At 34.2% G+C, this 19,569-nt stretch overlaps 1 protein-coding gene across 2 annotated transcripts in view; it reads left to right on the top strand.

Moving 5' to 3' along the window:
• The window catches only part of LOC123547447 (matrix metallopeptidase-21-like), an 82,457-nt gene that overhangs the window by 25,712 nt on the left and 37,176 nt on the right, over positions 1-19,569 (top strand). The window contains exon 1 of one of the 2 annotated variants that reach the window (XM_045334571.2): positions 5,520-5,535. The exons of the other annotated variant lie outside the window; for it this stretch is intronic. The gene's annotated coding sequence lies outside the window, so the exon portion shown is untranslated. Of the gene's footprint in view, positions 1-5,519; positions 5,536-19,569 lie in introns of those variants that run through there. 2 annotated transcript variants of the gene reach the window in all.

Genomic DNA, 19,569 nt, shown 5'->3' with positions numbered 1-19,569 from the left:
CACATACAGGCTAACCGATCATATAAAATAGGAGATCTTATCTCATGGGTCGATTGGTACATGTAGTTAACTAAGGATTTGATAATGATATAAACTGCCAATTATCGACAGTGAGTGACAGCGACCGCTAACGAAATTTCTCAGAATAGAGAGATCGATGACAAAATTACTATAAAAGTATGATATTTGCAAACAGCCGGCATATTGGTACCATGAGTACATTCATAATGAAAGGGAAAAAATCACTTGTATTCCAGAATGGGATAAAAACTGAAAGTTTCTGAATGGAGTAAAAATAATTGATCAAGAACTGAGGTTTAATTAAGCTGCTTGCAATAATTTGCAATTTCTCTATTATTCAAGAAAAAGTCTTGTGTAAATATACAGACCTTTAACATTGCGGGTATGGAAAACCTGCAAGTTATAACCATTTGATTTAAACAAATCCGAAATTTTCAATATGGCCCTAGTTGTCGACCAAAACCAAAGAATGACCATAAATTTCACGAAAGAAGTTGAATCTCTGGTCAAAGATATTCTTTTGGAACTTGACTGTGCTCACTAAATGTATAACCACACGTATTTTGAACCAAATGATAATTCTGCAGTGTAGAAGAGGCATTCTGGGAGGAAATAATTTTTTTCAGTTTTCATCAATTTGAAAATTTTCCAAACAGTGCAGGTCATTTAAGGCTTACTTTCGGGACAACCGACCCGGCACCTTGTAGTACTTGCTACTTGATTTGGGCAACAAATTCAGTCAAGGAATTTTAAGCTAGAGACCGTTTGTGAAAAAAAAAATGTATCAGACAGAACTGCGATGCAATTCTTTTTTACAAACATTCACTGTAAAAGTCCACTGAAAAAAGCGGTCGTAAGGTAAAAAAAAGTTATACTTCACTGGAAGTAATAACTCTATGCAAGTGGAGGTTGCGGCGTGGGAATGCGTACATTTGACCGCCATTTATATTACTTTCTTCAAGTTACATATTAAGATTTTTTTCCCAATAATTGCACATTTGACAGTTTTTAAGTATATCATCGCGTGTGTGTGTATGTGTATGCGGGTTTAACGTCTTTTTCAACAATATTTCAGTCATATAAACGACGGTGTCTTCTTGCAGTGAGCACAATGCCCAACTTTATAGTGCTGCCGTAGACATGTGACATGATACCCCATCCAGTCACATTATACTGATAATAGGGCTGACCAGTCCTAGCACTACCCTCCTAATGATGAGCGCCAAACTCATGAAGCTACTAGTACCATTTTTTTACGTCTTTGGTATGACGCAGCCGGGGATCGAACCCACGACCTCCCGCACTCGAAGCGGACGCTCTACCACTAGGCTACCGAGGCGATTAAGGTTTCACAATTAAACTTTAAAAATAAATCTTAACACCATGTATAAAATCTTTCTCACTTTTTATACTGCCTCATAAATTGCACTTGCTTACCGTTCAAGTCATTATCGTAAAAAAAAAACTTGTACAATGCACTTTATCATTAAAAAACAAACATCAAAAGGCGGGAGTAATTCTCGTTTAAGTTTTATTAATGAAATATTGCAGTTTCGTCTTTGAAAGTTTAACTTTATGAATACATTATAGAAAATTAATGAAAACGTAAAAAAACTCAGTAATTATCTATGGTGCATAAACATAATTATTTTATTTTTTTAAAAATAACATAATACATCGCCCTCTTAATTTCGTTTTTGTTTTGAATTATGGGAATGAGTGATGGTGTTTATTTGATATGCGAATTGTAGAAGCTATAATTATTCTGTTGAAAATGTGTATATAATCTCCACTTGCTATATGTTTGTCGGACATTTACACCTTAATTAAAGTATATCTGGGCTATTCATGTTCACAAAACTGCAGGTAACTAAAGTACATGTACGCGTACAACGTTTGGTGGTAATCCAAAGATTAAAAACTGGGCAGTAAATCAGAGATACCAGCAAAACGTACCAGAACTACTATTATTCATGATAAAGTACGTCATCAGTGACGTCATTCAGTATGAAAATGAGGATAAAACTACATGTGTATATTTATTTACATTTTGCTAAACCTACGTAGTAATTTTCAAGGAATACAAACTTTGTTAAATTTTCTGAAATTCCAGTAACCGGAATATCAGATAATTTTTAGTCCGTTCATCTCTCTTTATTTAAACATAAGCAGTGGTTTAAAATGATGATATAGTATATTTTAAATTACAGAATACGACTGAGTACGTAAATTTTCGGAAAATAACAATAGATGATCGATGGTACTTTCAGGGCCGTAGGAACAGGTGGGGCCAGGGGGAGCAAAGTTTTGACAGCGAATCAATTTTAGCTGTGCCCTGCAGTTTTGTAATTGTTTTAGATGGGCTAAGCACGCACAACTAAAAAAAAAAAACGTTGTTTAACGTTTCTTTGATCTGGGTCTGTTACAGGTCGGCTGATTTTCAAAATGTGTGCCCACCCCCACCCACCCTCCTCTAATCTGAAAATGCTTCCTACGTGCCTGAATTTTAACAAATACCTTTTTTTTCAGTTTAGGAAATGAAATCTAGCAATCAAAATTTTAAAATTACAAAACAGATGTGCCAGTAAGCATCAGATGGCAAATAAGAATTTATAGAAAATAATTTCATATAGTTAACTTTATTATAATGGTACGTAGTACAGTAACTTTTTCAAATCAGCATAACATAAAAAACGTTATAGGTTAATGCAACATTGTAGGGAAAAATTATGACTCAGCGAGCCTTCCATAATCTTGCAGGTAATGTAATACCACATAAGCAATTAAATATATGCAGAGACATGTGCGTAAAATTTAAATCACTTGGCGGTAATTTAACACTCATGCTGAACTAAAATGATGCTTTAAACATCAAACGAAGTGCACCACTGAGTGGGTATACATAAAACTTGAATGAAAACCCCTAAGATGCAATAAAGTATAACAGATTACGTGACGAAATTGCTTGAATTAAAATTAATGCAATTTCTTGCTTAAGGGTGCAAGGTACCTCTGCACAGAATGAACGAATGTGACTCTGTGTTTGATAGTCATTTTAGACGTTATTTACCTGCATCAAATTAAACAAGATGAGAAATCATGTTACCTCGCGAAAGTCGCCAGTAAGCTCATTTTCGCATATAGCTGATATGAGAGGTTTTGTTGGTTCAAATGAGACTGCATATTATTAACTATTTCTTACTCTGTATATACTAATAGCCTTCGTTCATTCATCCAGGCCTCATATCCTTTGCATGCCTCACAACCTTCGTTTATGCACCACAGCTTTTGTGTATACACCATAGCCTTCATCAATGCCTCACAACCTTCGTTTATGCCTCACAACCTTCGTCCATGGCTCACAACCTTCGTCCTTACACCATAGCTTTCGTCTATACATCACAGCCCTCGTCCAAGTTTGTGCCAGCATAAAAACCTTTCGGCAACTTAAAGAAAAGAGGTTTCATAAAATGCTGCTTTAAAAAAGGTATGGACCTGTAATTTTCCAGTAAATAATAACCACATTTGTTACAAATTGACAAGAATACCCTATGGATATATATTGCCTGAATATACAGTTTCCCAACCTTTGGATAAATAGCTAACAATGACACCATCATGGTTACAGCATTGTATTGAATGGGATTTTCTTGAAATAGAACTATAACTACACTTGCAGTATTCCTATATGATATATATTTCTTTTTTACCAAAAGCAACCCGATTATTGAATACCATCCCAAGTCATGTGCGATTAAGCCCCAGCCTTGGTCTACATGTATGTAATGAGCGGCTGGCTGCTGCACCCTTATTTAAGGCGCTGCTTTTTATTCTCATGAGATCGTTCTCACTTTAACTGTTGTCACTTGGGCCGCCGTGATTGTGCGGTGTAACACGTGGAATATTTGGATTATCATACTAATCTAACTAAACCAGCCGAAGAAGCCATTTAGACAAACACTTATTACAAAGGCAGATTTCTTATAAGTCGCGAAAATAGATGACCAACCGCCAAACATAAAAATCAAATAATTTCAGTCGATGATAAAAGTGAAGATAAGACACTGAATAAGAAATGCAAAAAAAAAATGTTAATAAGCAAATGTTTCTTTTTTCAATGGAGTGAAGTATTTTCAGGGTTATACCGTAATAGCTTACTTAGGCTAAGTTAACAAAAATCTAAAACGAATTCAATATGACAAATGAAAAAAATATCAAATGAGCTCAAAAAACAAATAGGGTTAGTTCGCCTGTCCTTGTGAAATATGATGCCAACACTATATTTCTTTAGAACAACACGTCATAAAGGTACGAGGTTCTGCCCCTTTGTTTCATTGACTTTTACTGTAATCTTAATATTTTTATCAACATTTTTAATCTAATGAATGCAAAATATAATCAAGATATATAGGATGTTTGCGTCCAGGTATTCGCTGTCCTTAACAGGTGTGTGAATGAGATCTACCTTTTGTGAATGTGCTTTGCATTTTGTACGTTATGAAGATATATGAGCCGCGCCATGAGAAAACCAACATAGTGGATTTGCGACCAGCATGGATCCAGACCAGCCTGCGCATCCGCGCAGTCTGGTCAGGATCCATGCTGTTCGCTTCCAAAGCCTATTGCAATTAGAGTTACTGTTAGCGAACAGCATGGATCCTGACCAGACTGCGCGGAAGCGCAAGCTGGTCTGGATCCATGCTGGTCGCAAAGCCACTATGTTGGTTTTCCCATGGCGCGGCTCATATAACAGTAGACAATGACGTTATTTGTCAACTGTCCGTACGCACTCCATGTGGCGCGATCAAACATGCGCTTTTTATGATATGTTTTTGCTAATCCCGCTGTGTGTGAAGTATGTTTGCTATAGTGGGGATCCGATACACTAAACAGATGGAGAAACGAGGTGTATAAAGAAACATAAAGATAAATAAAGTATAGTCAACCCCTGCTACGATATCCTGATTCATATCGTTTCATTTTATGAATGAAACCATTTAAGAAGACAGCCGTATGGTATAGTACACACTTAATAAAGGTGGCTGATCGATTATTAGGATCTGAACGATTAAAATTGCAAGACTGACTTGCATTGAATATGTCAAATTAAGGGCATATTTTGACTAATGTGCCTGTACTAATGTGTCGCGTATCATACGTTTGATCAAACGTTTTGTTATACCCTGTTAGCTGTATGTGGTAAAATGTAATGAACTACAATAAGTTATTTTCGACAAATGACAAATGTTAAACCCGCGTGTGCTAAAGCTGTTTCTCACATGCTTGTACTGCCCGTTTAGCCCCTTGCCTCGTTTGATTGACTTGAATTATGATTTGATATGACAAGTGCTATATATATTTCTAGACTAACCATGACCCAAGCGGTGTACTATTTCAGAAAATTGTTTTTGAAATACTCTTTTAAATATTAAATATGATTTATGGCTTTTAAAGTGCAGTTAATGATTACTTGGTGATAGTGCATAAAGAGGGGCTTGTATTACCGCGTGTAAAGTAAGTAAAATACTTTACTTTAATTACATACAATAATGTATTTATGTGCAATTATATCATGTTAAGTATACAAGGTATTTGAAAACTGTATTTTTATTGAATTCCGTTTGTGCAAAACATGTGTTTGCAAAATGCATTTGATTGTTATCTTAATGATGAAAATAAGATAGGAAATATACCTAGCTGCGGTGGTCTAATGGATAAGGCACCTGCCCCGCAATCGGGAGGTCGAAAGTTCGAGTCCTGTCTGAGCGAGTCTTGTGTTACTGAAGAGAGACCGGTTGGTGAGCCGCCAGCTAGTTAAATAATGGTTACTGACTGCCTACCTGCCTGGTGCCTGGCATTAAAAATAGGAATCGGGAAGTAATGCTGTTCAGTCTATGTAAGTGTCTCATAAGCCAACTTGGCTGGCCCTTTCAGTAGGGGTGACACTTTAATAAAACAAACACTTTACTTTACACTTTAAACAGTGTAAGTACTGCTATTATACCAGTATTGTTATATGATGTATCACCTTTAACTAGAAATTAATTATGGTATTGTGATATTCTTGTATCCGCCGGATACCCAGTACAGACATACTAAAATACCTTTACTACATCGCTGAGAGGTCCTTGTTTTACATTACCACCTGTAAAATTGTTGAGAGAGTAGACATGTGGTATTCACATTTTTCACCACTGTAACATATTGTCAGGTGGTATCCTCCCTGTAGGTAACTGCGGCAAACATCAAAGAGTTTAAAGAATTGAAAGGATTCTGCTAATCGCATAAGTTTGTCTATGTTTTCACTACGATAGAGTATCACACCCAGACGTGTTCCCGCGTTGCGAATTTCGTCTGCATAACATCGATACGTGTGCCAAACTTGTCTAGCAATTGTTCATGAATTATCCAGAGAATTGTATCAATCATAATGAAAAAACTAAACAGCCATAACCTTGAATGCTTTTCCTCAATGATAAGACCAAACAAACTTAATGCTGTGTTTCACTTGAGAATTGTCTGGCCTATCGTTGTCAAACATTTCAAATTCTTACCAAATTTAATTGTTACTCTCTCCCGATTAATGAATTATTTAGATTAATAAATTAATTGTTGCATTTTAACAACATGCGAACGGTTACTTTTTTTACTCAAATAATTAGTAGGGTTACATATTTATCAATCTAGTTATATATCTGAGACCTACCATTTGTCATAGTTAGTCGCTGAAAGTTGACCTTTCGTTTTTTTTGGACCAAATTTGAATGAGCAATTACCGTCCCCATGTTTTTAAAAATACATTATTTTTAACCATTCTAGGTACAAATTTCTTTTTAACGACCATATATTTTTCCTGAATAAATTTAATGTTTCACTTGTGCAGGGGTACGGAAAAATTATTAAATTGAGCCGCGTCATGATAAAACCAACATAGTGCGTTTGCGACCAGCATGGATCCGGACCAGCATGCCCATCCGCGCAGTCTGGTCAGGATCCATGCTGTTCGCTTTCAAAGCTTATTGCAGTTAGAGAAATCGTCAGCGAACAGCATGGATCCTGACTAGGCTGCGCGGATGCTGGTCGCAAACGCACTATGTTGGTTTTCTCATGGCGCGGCTCATTTTAATTGTGCTATACTAAGTGAATTGCATTTACACTATAGATGCTTTTCACATAACGGACCGCAGATCCTCATAATATTGAAAACAGTCTTTTTTTTTTTTACTTTTACTTTATTTTTACGAGGTGTCCTAAAAAGCGATAGTAAAATACACAAAACCACAGATAAATATAAAAAAGCTGATATAGATTATAAATCAATAGTATTAGATTAGTAGCTTGTTACAACCGTGTTCTGAATGAATTTATTCACCAAGATCAAGTAACAAGAGAGCCATTGATCTATGTACCTCCTTAACGAGTGATGAAATGCCCTCCCAGCTACTTGCACTTTTGGCTTTTATTATGATTGCATACTTCTGTACTGTGACTTGTAGGCAAAGAACCTAACAAAACTCGATTGTATGCTTTCAAATGATCTTTTGTATAGACTTGACCACACGTTACCTTCACAGCATCAGTCTGGCAATCGTAAAATGTCGCTTCGCACTTGGACACGGTGATGTATTAATGTTTGTCCAGTCCACTTAATATAAGTTTATATCAGAGTGTAGTTGAAATAGGGAGCGCGTTGCATTACTTGTAAGCAGTTGTTATTACTTTGCTTGGATGCATTTTTTGCTACCAAAGAATCTGTTCATAGACTTGAATTATGTTCGCTGCGTTCGTAGTATGGTTTTCCAGTATTTTGTTGACAAACATAGTGGAAAAACAAAAACTTTTTGTTAGGCCTAAGAAACAAATTATGCATTAAATAAATGTGCAGGTTGTGGTTTATCAAAGTACTTAACAAGCGAGATGCTGAGATTGGCGCGTGTTCATTATGTTCTTGTTGTTTTTGCTTTAGTATCTTATTTGTTTGCACGTTGTAACATCAAGGGTAACATTAATTTGGTTGCCTTGTTTGTAGGAATGTAAAATGTTAGCTGTTTCTAAAAAACACTAAATTGTATCCGACTTGTTATACAATTTCTTGATAAAGCAAGTTTTTATATATCATAAAATTCAATTTTATCACTTGGGCTTAATATTCTTTTGTTTGTACGAAAAACATTTTCCTAATTTTAGTTTCAACTATAAATTCAATATTTACAGAGCGTTTTTAACTTACTATCAGTTATATTTCTAAAATGAATAAATTAAATATACATGCCAGAGATTCGATTAACTTGTAGTTACTGTTTATGAAGAAGAAACAGAAAACCTTGTTACAGTAGTTAATGTCTTATGTGTACGTATTGTTATTTTGCTTAGTTCCGTGACCGTCCCCGTTTCTTTAATTTTTGTATAAATGTAGAATACTCAATTTCTCCTTAGTGACAAGTCACGCTACGCAATTTGCCACCAGGCAATAATTGACCCCAAGTTTTTGTAAATAATAAAATATAATAAAATAGATAAAAATAGTAAAAAGTGTAACGAAAAAAAATGGAAAGTAAATGCAATTTAAAGAATATTTTGATTTTTTGATAATTTACAAGTTTTTCATATTTCAGGGAGTTTTTAACTTACTAGACATTTAACGTTATCAGTTATATTTCTAAAATGAGTAAATTAAATATACATGTCAGAGATTCGATATACTTGTACTTGTTACGGCAGTTAATGTCTTTTGTGTACGTATTGTTATTTTGCTTATTTCCATGACCGTCCCCATTTCTTTAATTTTTGTATAAATGTAGAATACGCAATTTCTCCTGACAAGTCATGCAACGCATAATGTTTTCTTTCATAGTGTTCCAAAAAAGCCTTTAATGTTTTAGCGGTAACTGACGTTAATACTAAGAAGTTTTGACGGCAGGATCCTCCTCATTTCACCTCCTGTAGCAAGTGTCTCTTAAAAATTTCTACAAGTTTATACACCTTTCCTGTTAGAACTTATCTTAGAGAAGACAAAAACATGACAAATGATGTAAACAGTATGGTGCAGTAAGGCGGGATCAGTTTATACTTATGGTTTACAGTACAGAAGGTTTTCACAGGTCAAAAATATAATATGCTACAGTACTGAGACTAAATTCGGGTGTACATGTTGGATGTTGTAAATTTAATGTGTTTATTTTACGAAATAATAATAAAAAAAGTCTTCGAGGAAGATTTTACAGCAAATGTTACATAATTTCGCACTGTACTGTGTCCATTTTTTTTTTGCGACACTATGTGTATTTTACTCATTTTGATAGATATTGATTATAATTAAAAAATGTTGCCACTCACTAAGACTAAATGAACGATTTTTCTTTGTTTTTGTTTGTACAATTAATTTCTGGCAGCAAATGCTTTTCTTTCCATTGAATAGACTTAGGTAACTAATAAAGCGATAATTAGGTTTTAATTATTTCTTTTTTTAAGACCCCGTCCTTACAGTTATTTGGGGGCTTTCTTAGCCGAGTGGTTAAAGTCGTAGAAATTGAATCACTTGCCCCTCATCGATGTGGTTTCGAAATCTCTCTTGGGATGTGGTATGCTTTATGTTAACGCCATCCAGCTGGCTTGCGGAAAGTTGGCTATTCTACTCAGGTGCTAGACCATAACTGAAAAAATGTCCGGAAGAGTACCTTGGATATTCTTTTACCATTAAAAAATTGAAAAAGTCGCCATGCAACCTAAATTATGTCGGTATGACCATAATCTCCCAAAAACAAAACAAACAAATACAGTTATATATTTACAGAGTTCCTCTCAAGGTGGTACGTGCTAGGTGGCGTGAGAGATGTAGCTTTTTTGTTAGTACTCATGAAAATTACTTTGCTTGGCTGTGTTCAGTGTCTTACAAATTTGAAAAGACTGCGTGTTTTTCTAACTTTAGCTATTTTGCCGTTTAACATTTTACCTGATAAACACTGCCAAAGGGAAATAAAGAATATATGTTTGTTTTGAATTGTTTTATTAAAAGGAAAACAAGATTTTCATGACCATTTATTGGATTGCAATATTTGAGAGAGGCCTATATTAATATATGTGTGGCCTTAATAAGTTGTTGTGATTAATGAACAATTTATGGTTAACCGACTTTTGCTTCACAACGTCTGGCTCTTAACAGTAGCAGTTCACGAATATAAAGTAATTATCATGAAATATTGCGGCTCGCCAGCGTTACATAGAGCAGTGTTTTATATCTTTTCCTGTTTGCTAGACCCAAGATCCCAGACTAATGATAAAACGCAAGTGTTTTGTTTATCAAGAAAATATTATACCCAAACAATTCAGAGTGCCAGTAATACATTATACTTATATACGGTAGCAGTGACAGATTCGCTTTTTCAAACTATTGTAGACCGCTTATCGGTTCAACAGCTTATATCCCAAGATCAAATCATATTAGAGGCAATGTTTGCCAATATACTTGTCTCAAAGTTATGTTCGCTTAAAGGCCAACAATGCTTCTCTAAAGATGTGCTGCACAAACATGCTATTTTTACGGTGTTATAGCCATAGATTGTATGGAATCTGTCAAATTAAAAATGCAGACTTGGAATTGTAATCTGTGAGAAATTAATTGTTCAAATATATATATTTATTCAAATTCCCCCAGCCATTTTATCATGTAAGTTTTTAACTGAATTTTGTTTCTTAGTTTGTTTAAGTTCTTGCCTAAATAAAACAGAATTTTTCAACAAACATTAAAGTTTCAAGGAAATTCAAAAGACAATATTGGATTTAAAATTGATACATGTACATGCCTAGGTTTAGAGAAATTCATATTTAAATCTTTCCTAGCTGACATAAAAATAATGATTAAAGGTTGTGCAAATTGTAAAAATACTCTTACGTTTGATTGTCTTAAATACATTAAAAATACTTTGATACACTTTATCGGTAAATGTTGACGCACATAACTGATCAATGACTATTAAGTTACAACTGAAGTTTTGTACAGAAATTATCTGTGCATAAATCAATATCAAACTAACAGAACATATTCTAGTAACAAGACCTGTTACATAAATATAACTTCTGTAACATAGTACAATGTATTTGTATATGACTTATAGTAATCGTTGGCATTTGCTGGCTATATTTATTTTCAAACATTATTTTCTCAATAACAAAAAGTATCTTTATCAGGCATATGAAATTGCAAAAGTGTTTCTAAATATATCAGCAGTGTATTTATACACTTTAAATAACGGTGAAACGGGAAAAACACAATGACACTTTTAAAAAAAGTGTTGACATTGTTGAAATTGGTGCTTATGACACTGATAGACCGACTTTTTTCCATAAAATGATTCAAGGACATCGACTGCGCATGCGTTGTCGTATTTGGCCGAAAACAAAAGTGCATCCCACGCTTACAGTTTTTTGTGCGTAAACTCCAGCGCGCGAAAATAGCACGTATGTGTAAAATACCCATTTACCTTTCATAATTTTATAAAGTAAACGATAATAGCCTGTTATCTGTCATAAAGTCTAACAGCGCATGTCAAAGGTCACGGCGTAGGTGTGAAATTAATTGCAAAGACTCAAGCGATAAGTTCTGCTGGAATATTAACGGCTGTCTGACAAAAATGGTATCGTGCACGAAGGACACTTGCCTAAACGATGCGTCGGTGGATCTTCAAGGATAAGACACGTCAAGAAAAATGAAAGATTTTGTGTTTGTTCAGACAAGATGGTGACCTTTACTTCTAAATAAAGCATATCATATTCTGTCAGGGGGGAAGAAACCTCTTCACGGCAATGTTGTGTGATTAAAACCATGAACCTTGCGATCAGAAAGGTCAACGGAATATCATTCTGAAGCGATTTTTTATTTAGTATCGATGAAACGCTAAATTTCATGCATTATCGCCCTTAAATGAAGTTATATGTTTTTCAAGTATCGTTGTTTAATCGCAATATAATGAAATGATCTTTTCATGTTTATACGATAAATCGCTATGTTTTCTGATATTTCCAGTTTGTTAAATGTTATTTTTTAAACAGTTTGATAAACAGGTTCAATTTCAAAGGTCTGACAGTCGCGTAACATGCTCTGTTTGTCCTTCTTATTGACAAATCAGCAGTGTAAAAAGCTAACCAATGTCAGAGGTTTATGCAAAAACACATTGATAAAAGATACCGGCGGTGTTGATTCCCTTTTCTTATACTTGGACCTTTTTCGTATTTGTTCAATTTTATATGGTTTCCTGTAAGGGACAATGCATAAATTTCATAGGACAAGCCATCCTTTAGGAACAGTCTTCCTCTGCATTAATGTATCGCGAAAATATGTGACAAATTTATTTTGAACATCAGTACATTTAAGATCATAAAAGTTTTAGAAATAAGGGAAAAAACAAGAGAGTAATAGATATATCAAAACACTGAAGCAAGTTTCATGTTATCTCATAACCTGATTGACCTGTTACCTTGAAGGTCATGTAAGCAATAACATAAAGAAAAATTACACAAGCATTTCATCCAGAGAAAATCTTGTTTACATCTAAAGCTTTTACTAAAATCTTTAACACGAGTGCAATATTTGTCTGGTTTTAGTCTAGCGCCGTTTTCAACAGTATTTCAGTTATGTAACAGCGGGCATTTAACTAATTGTGTAAGTACTGGCCTCTTCTCCGCAAGTATCTGCCAACTCCATGAGGTCTCGCTTTTCCTGCTGCTCTAAGCGGGCTAAAAGGAACATTTCGTTTACGTCTCTTGTGACACTTATCAAATATGCAATCGGAAGTTGCATTCATATATTTTTTCTGACTAAGTCAATAGAGGTCGTGTCCACAATTTAATTTTGGTAAACGATTCCATTTCAAAAATAAATATACAAAGTTGTTTTATAAATTTGAGTCGTAGCATTGTAAACATAAATATTTTTATTGTCGACTTAGGAGAGTCAAATTTTTGTCTTTGTTCAATTTTCCTTACAAGAAGTTAAAAGTAGTGTTCAGATTTTCGCCATGGTTTTATGGTATTTACAGCAATACCATTGAATTCAGAATTAAAACATAACACAGATACCCAGTTTTTTTTTCTATACTCATAACGTATATAAATAGTAACTCTAAACTTTTAGTGTGTCTCAATTGATAACGAACTAGCTTTTGACAGAGTAGAGTGCTACACACATTTCAAGCAGTCTAGTAAAAGTATTAAAGAATAATAAATCTTTCGCTTTAGCCTTCTGTAAACACTTTGGTCTTGTTTTTAAGGATACGCCGCTGATATCTGACACGCCAGCCTTGAATTCAAGAGGGTATCAATATCATATTTGATATAGTGGGCGTTAAGTGTAAATTGTGGTAATTGGTCCCTATTTTACAGATAATTTCGTTTGAACAAGTGTTAAACTTGACTTAATTCTCATTGAGGAAATCCAGTCGCGTTTCATTCATAAAATCACTTATAAAAGAGCGGAAACGATGAATATGGTAGAACATGGCTTTTGAGAGCAAATGTTAATGGTCTAATCAAGCTCTAACCACGTATCATTTCCTGTCACTATGCGATGCGATTTCGGCAAAGTCTTTCAGACTTTATCAAGCAACAAGTGGATTAAACATTCCTGGACTTTAATTTGTTGGAGATTGATAAACAATCAGATCGTAAATAAGGTGGGAAACCTTAAAGCGAATTTAAAAGAATTACCGAAATTATAACTATGCAGTAGCACTTTCAGGTTTAAACTTCTGATTTCTTTCATTTTTCACTGTTGCATTTTGTTATAACCGCGCCATGAAAATGATAAATAATCTACATGAACAGGATAAATATGTTAAAATGTTTACAAATAGATATCAAAAGTAAGGACTTGCCCTTCCCTAAAACGCGCTAAAACAACAATAGTTTAGTTTATGCAGCTAAATATTGTAATGTGCATGGTATACATCTCTGCAATATAAAGTAAGCTGTTTAATAAATGGAAATAAAAATCTTGAATAAAAATATAAATGGTTCAAATGGCCTTTTATCCAAACAAAACGTATATAATTAGGTCTTCCATAGACATTTGTATTGGAAAATCACCTAAAAAACTACATATTATATTATATCTAAGTTTTGATAGGTTAAATAGAAATAGTGTGATGATAGTGATGTTTTGTCCGTAAGCAAAACAAAATTACAGAAATTTTGCCAGGAAATGTTCTTACATGACAGAAGATGAAATTTACTATCTAACACACTTTATATCGCATACATAGCCGATATAACTATCATCTGTGCCCCCCCCCCCCCCCAAACAAATGTGTTGTTTTTTTCACTTAGGTTTAAAATTTACAAGAAATGACAAATTTAGAAACAAATCAAAAATGCTACAACACAACTTGTTGCTTACAGTAGGTTATAGCCGAGTTTCATAATCATAATTGTAGTTTTCAATTTTGAAATTTTAACCTTTTTGACAGGATTGGGTAAAAATTACAAGCTTATTGTGAGGCACATGCATTTTACCTAGTCTTCAAAAGAAACAAAAGTCATTGACCATCTCTGTTGATACAGCGTTTATAAGTCTAGAAGTGATATTTAAGTCACGTATTAAAACCCTTTACCGCTGGAGGTGTTTTACTCCTCTTCATCTGTTCGTTCTTATTTTAGCGGCGAAGTTTTTAAAACCATGGTGTATTAACAGAAATGTACTTTAATGTAATGTGAAGTTTCTAATCACGGTGTATTGATAAAAATCAAAGTGTTTGAGGGTTTCATCTTGCGCCGATGTCATAAAAACTTTGACCTTTCTGAAAAATTTCTTTCTACACTCAGTGGTATCTACATTATGCACGTGGGCAGGCTATAATGTACTTCCGAGTGTATCATAGTCTAACTGGTTTCCGTTTAAGAAATTACAAAAAAAAAATGCTTGATGTTTACGGTTAGAGATATCTACTTTAAGTAAGTTCGTGATTCGTATATTGGTTGAGTATTGGACTTGGACGTGTTCATAGGTTTCGACAAACATTAGCTATTGAATCCCTCGTAATTGTTATAAGAAATGACTACTTTAGTATTTTATGCTCATTTTTCCTTGCATAGTCAGTATATATTACAGAAAAAGTCAAATATATATCTTGACGTATAACTGATTGTTCAAAATAACACTCACAATCGGTCAAGCGTGTCTTTCTTGCACCTGTTTCAGATAAGCATATCTAATAGTTTGTACAAAACATTTTCTTCATTAACAGATATAAAATAACAAACGGCACAAATTCCCCAGCGCTGTTACAATTCCACGTACAATTCCACGTTTTTGTTTTGTTTTGTTTTTTGTCTGTATGCTTTTAGCCTATTCTTACGATGCGTTCAGACTATTTGAGTGACACACTTTTGGGATAATTTCACATACTGTAGCTTTTAACCTCTGGTCGACATAAATGGGATAATTTTAGGTGTAGGGGGACAATGAAAAATTACTCAGACTTCTCATGTCGTCTTTAATTGTCATCAACACGAAATAAGTAAGAAAGCGGTAAACTAGACATTTATAGTTGTATAGCGCTTTTGTATTGTCTTAAAATGATATTTGTGATGCGACTCGGGCATTATATCTTAAGTGTGTTTGTATTTATACACCGTTATATTTGTCATTAATTAGAAATTAAGAACCTCGTCATGGCAATTTGTACCTCAACGTGAAATAACGTCTAACCACAATTGTGGTTAATAAACGCGTCGTTTATATCAGTATGTTTAACAAATAAATCTTTCAGCGAAAGTACCTTTTAACAAGAAGGAGTATGAAACATTTCCGTCAGAAACTGATCCCCAGTTTTCCAAAATTTAAAAAGCAAGAGCAATTTCATTGATGTCTAAAATAATACAAAAAGTCACATGAAACATGGCAATCTAAGTTACAGTAATATGAATCGTTTGCAAATAACAACATGTAAGGACTGTTTCGCCATTTTGTCTGAAATCTCCCCAACTTGGACTCTCATCTTTATATCTAAATTAAAAGAAACCCTCAATTCTTGGTGTTTTACAAGCAGTGACAGTTAGAATTCCCATTCAGAGTCTATATTGTTTTATTATTGCCTACTTAAAACAAAACTTGTCTTTTCTTGCAATCTTAGGAAAGCGACATAGTATCCGTCAAATGATATGTTAAATTTGTATTCTAATAATTTACGAACATCGTATTCTGATCAATATAGATACAAGTTTGTTTGTCTTTCTGACTTGATGAGTTAAACAAGGGGAAGCTCTATCCCTTCTTCATTTGTTCTACTTCATTAGCAGCATTTCTCCGCCATGTACAAATCTTTTAGTTTACCAGCACAGTCTAAAAAATATAAATCAATTTTCCATTAAACAGGGACTTTAAAACCACTAACACAAGAGGAAAGATATTTCTTATATTCTGATGGTACATAATTGATGAAAACTGCATTATTGATATTTTTGTTACTCGTGTACAGATACATTTATATTAAATAACAGTACTAGTGATCCGCTCTCCGTTATCAATACAGGAAACTTGTATTGTACAGCTGAATTCGGCGGCATGATTTAAAAAAAAAACCTGAAAAGATCCATTGCATTTTGTTAGAATTTCTTAGTCCGTATCTAGACCCCTAATGTAAGTGATTATGGCCATCTTGGAATTGTTTCCTTTTTTACAAATCCATCTAGCTGGCTTACGGAAGGTCATAGGTTCTACCCAGGTGCCCGCTCGTGATGAAATAATGCTCGGAGGGGCATCTGGGGTCTTCCTCCACCGTCAAAGCTGGAAAGTCGCCATATGACCTATAATTGTGTCGGTGCGACGTTAAACCCAAAAAATAAATAAATAAATATTTTCTACAAATAAAAAAACCTCTAAAATACAGAATTAAAATTATGATAATAAAAATATGACATGTAAGACTTTTTATCGAACAGATAAATAGCAACATCAACATGTTTTGACGTCGCCGAATAAAACATTTTGAACACAAGTTGGTTGTAGTGAACTTTGAAATTACTTTGACTCAATGCAAACGTTAAACAAATATTCGATTAAAGTATATTCAAGAATGGAATAGAATGCATCAATACAGAATTTACCAAGGCTTGAATTGAACCGTATATGTCTTAACTATTTACAATGACGAAATAAAGAAACAGTTTACTTCATTCAGAGTTTTCTTTTTCATAATTTAGGAATAGAATTTGGTAGATTTACTAGTAGCAATGGCCAAAATCTTCAATGCCAATTTTGTTCTTAGATACTGTAATTAAATCCTGAATATAAATTGTTACTAAATTGGTTTTAATATATAGTTTGCTACAAGTTTATTATTCCGTGGAATTAAAAGGCTGGTCTGTTTTATGTCTTTAAGGAACCAAACTATAGTTATTGGAACGGAACTTGTGACAGCTTCTTGAATGTATACTATTGTAAAAGGTATATGTTGTTTAACGTCTTTTTCTACATTTTTTTCAGTCATACAAACGACGGTGTCTACTTGTAGCAGTGAACACAATGCCGAGCTTTATAGTTCTGCCTCACTGGAATGTCACGCCGTAGACACGTGACATGATACCCCACCAAGTCGCATTATCCTGACATCGGGCTGACTAGTCTTAGCACTATCCTGTTAATGCTAAGCGCCAAGAGAGGAAGCTACTAGTACCATTTTGTAAATCTTTTGGTATGACGCGGCCAGGGATCGAACCCACGATCTCCCGCACTCAAAGCGAGCGCTCTACCATTAGGCTACCGTTATATATTGTAGCCTACTGTTTATTTATACTGACCATGTATATGGAACATTTTTATTGTGTTTGCCCATATCTGGTTTGTTCATTTATGAATTGTAAAACGCATATTCTGTCATTACACCGTAATATTGAAAGTAATTAGTTGACTGTAAACAGAGTAGCCATATTCCTATCACAAATTACATACCAAAATACTCGATCATATCAATATGAAAATATAAATATGGAACCCAAAAACTCGTTGAAATCGGTTGTCTAACCTTTTAATCGGACAAACCTATAAACAAAAATATGTAAATCTGGGACCGAAATTCCAAATGCTTAAGTAATTCATATCATAATAAGTCGCAAGTGATTCTTGGATGATTTGCAAGAAGTCGCAATGTGGTTTATGCCTTTCTCAGTGGTAGTAATTTTATTTACACTGTCTTGTCTAACTTGTTGAAAACAGGGTAAGGGCGAGGTTGGCATACCCTAAACGCTAAACCCCTCAGTTTCCTTTTTATAGGTTATTGACCGTTCCAAGGCAGTGCCCCTATTTTCAACTTGTTTTCAGTCCGTCTCGTACTTTGTGCTGTATATGTTGTCATATTTGTTGTTAGCGTTTCTTTCCTCATTCTCCTCACTATCCATATTACCCCCCCCCCCCCCATCGCCCCACTCCATCCCTGTCCCTTTAATTTACCCTTCCTTGTATTTGCTGCCTCTCTCCTTTTATCATGAGTAAGTTATTGTGCCAACCATAATTTTATCCGCCGGCCGTCCTTAGGCGGTACCCGACTGTTGTTGTTTTTCCTACTTATGTGTGTGTGTATGTGTATCTGTGTGCTTGTTTGTCTTATTATTACACCAATGTTGTTTATACGCAAATAAACGCTTTTTTCTTTCCATGCAAAATGTAAGTGAGTGCAAGTGTACTTTATTGTTAAGTGCAACATCGTAAACGATGTTAAGAAACGGTGTGGGGGGACAATGACTGATCGTCTGGCAATGATGCAATTAGTTACTGTCAAATATAGAAACAAAACTCCTTGGTGTGTGGTATGGACACCATACGTTTATTCTTTCTCTAGTCTGTATATACCCATTGTACATGCAAATGATATTTCTTTGGAATACAGTTGGATTTTCTTAAGTAGGTTAGTTTGATTTTGAACTATTTTAAATCAATAATATACATAAACAAAATGATTAAGTTTGCCACTCTGTGACTTAAACGTCACTGTGGAGTCAACCATTATACATAATAGTATTGTTTTTGCGCGAATTGCAGCTTTATTTTGCAAGTTTTATTAATCATATATTCTAAAATTCTCCAGCAGTATTAGTTTTAAAGTCTTAGATATTTTTAATAATGATAATGTTATGACCAGTCATGATTTTTTCCATGGGTAAATGTGTTAACACTATATGTTTACAGGTAAATACTGCTTTTGTTCATACTAAGTTATCCTGATTTTTTTATAACTTCATGAAACTAAACTTATTTGATGTTCAATACAGCTGACAGTTACAATGCAAAATGCCCTGTTAAAATTATTTTTGTGATAAACTAAAATCTATTCAATATATATTGAAAATTTGATAAATTCTTTAGAACAATAAATTTTCTGGATGGTATTGTCATATATTGAAAGAGAAATATTGGAAAACTGATGTTATGGAGAAGGTGGACCAAACAGTATAGTCCTTTGGTATTCCCTTTGGTGTTTAGTCTTTCATAATAGAAATACAAAACAAGTCACGAATGAAATCGAAGGACAAGGGCCCATTAAAAGTATTACAACAATAACA

This window comes from Mercenaria mercenaria, chromosome 9, assembly GCF_021730395.1.
Source record: "Mercenaria mercenaria strain notata chromosome 9, MADL_Memer_1, whole genome shotgun sequence".
NCBI lineage: Eukaryota > Metazoa > Mollusca > Bivalvia > Venerida > Veneridae > Mercenaria > Mercenaria mercenaria.
Note: the sequence above shows the minus strand (reverse complement) of the source record. Positions and strands in the feature narration are given on the sequence as shown.